This window comes from Chrysochloris asiatica, unplaced genomic scaffold (assembly GCF_000296735.1).
Source record: "Chrysochloris asiatica unplaced genomic scaffold, ChrAsi1.0 scaffold00009, whole genome shotgun sequence".
In the NCBI taxonomy this organism is placed as follows: Eukaryota; Metazoa; Chordata; class Mammalia; order Afrosoricida; family Chrysochloridae; genus Chrysochloris; species Chrysochloris asiatica.
In genome coordinates, this window is record NW_006408527.1 from 4754428 (window position 1) to 4756283 (window position 1856).

Consider the following 1856-nt stretch of genomic DNA (forward strand, 5'->3'; position numbering starts at 1 on the left):
ACAGATTTTTGCCTTCAAGAAACTCTCCCTTCATTGCAGCCAACACAACACAAAATATAAGGCAAACGTTCCATTCGCCCCCACTGTTTGGAAATAAGGAAAGAGGCAATCTTGCCATGATTTTTTTTTTTTTTCCTCCCCTAGTTTATCAGAAGAGACACTTTTTTTTCCTAGCTGAAATCAAAGACTGGGCATGCTTCTTTTGGTGGATGGAACAGAGGGCAGACACAGCAAAGAAAGGAGCCTGGAAGGGAAACAGTCTGCAGGGAAATTGTGAAGCTGCTAAGAAAACAGCGGCCCCCTCACCAGGCTGTCTTCACAACATTATCTTGTTGAATATGATAAAAATATGATCTGCTCTATTGATCACCAGTGCTCTAAATTAGAGCAGCATATAAAAATAACTAGCGAACCTACTAGAGAGAGTACACTGGCCAGGGTTGGCTACCGGCCATGGGGTTGCTGGGCTGAGCCCAGTGAACCTTCCAGGATGGCCATGGGTGACCACAAGGGCAATGAGGAGCAGCTGCTGGAACTGTTGTAGGTGGTGGGCAACCCATACTACACTGACTGAGGGGTGGCAGATCCTGTGACTGGCCTCTTACAAGCTGGGGATCTTCATTTGTCTGAGTTGTTCTGGCATCCACCACAACTTCCCAGATATCAACAAAGTTAAATCCATGAGAATTGATTTCTGGGATGACAACCCTGTGGAATTTATGACCCACAATGGGAATCTCCATTTGAAGGCAAAGTATGAAGCCAGAGTGACTATTTTGTACTATATCACTCAGGTTGACAACTGCTTGGTGTTCAAGGAACCATAGATTAAAGCTAAGTGTGAGAGTCAGGAGTTTACAGCTGATGGGAAAATCATCTCACCCCCAGGTAACCGAGAAGGGGTCCTGTGGCAGCAGGGAAGGAACAACATACAGTCCTGTTGGCAAGAGGAGGCCTCCAGAAGTATTGTGCTAAAGAAGAGGGTCAAGGCCTCAAAATTGTCATCAGCATCAAGAACATGAATGCCACCTTCCAGACAGAGGAGACAGGGAAGCCCCCTGGGCTGCTGACCCCCTGTAGGAGAGAGAGTTCCGTCAGGAACCTCCCAGGATTCATGTTTGTGTATCATGAAAGTGCAAAGGAGACAGTGGACTGGTTCAATGCCCTATGGGCAGCAATGCCTAAAAACAGCCTTGGCTGAGCTTCCGAAATCTGATTTCATGCCCCCTATCACCAGGAATTACCTCAAACGAGGCTTCATGGAAAAGACTGGTTCAAGGCTTGAGAAACTTTCAAGAAATGGTCATTTGCCCTGGATCCTCAGGAGAGAAGCCACTCTACTACAAGAACCCACTGGATGCCAGGTTTTTATAAGGAACAAGGAGCAGAGCTATGCACTCTATGAAGACCTGCCCAAGGGCATCCAGGGTAATCGCTGGAACACTGGCCTCACTATCATCACCCCACAGTGGAGATTTGTCTTCACCTGCCCCACTGAGAAGGAGCAGCAGGAATGGCTGAAGAGTTTGGGAGATGCCCTGTTCCACCCTTTACTCCCTCAACCTCCTTCCAACAGCAACAGAGAGTGGCTGCAGCAACAGGTGACCACTGGCCACTCAGAGCTCCTGGTAGAAAGGAGAGGTCTCCCCTCAGCTGTGTTGCTCAGCAGGAGTGTCCTGCAGTTAGCAACCATCTTCAAGTGATTTCCTCAAGACTGAAGATGTGTCCATTACCCATCAGTTCCCTGGCCTTGTCTTACCACCCAGTCCTGTGGTCTGTGATACATAGATGGTCATTTTTGTACTCCTTAAGGTCTGGGCCCAGGAATTCCTCATCTCCAAAAGGGAAGCATTGCA

At 48.1% G+C, this 1856-nt stretch overlaps 1 pseudogene; it reads left to right on the top strand.

Annotated features, from left to right (window-relative positions):
• The first annotated feature begins 496 nt into the window (after positions 1-496).
• LOC102841899 lies at positions 497-1605 on the top strand (annotated as a pseudogene).
• The last annotated feature ends 251 nt before the right edge of the window (positions 1606-1856 follow it).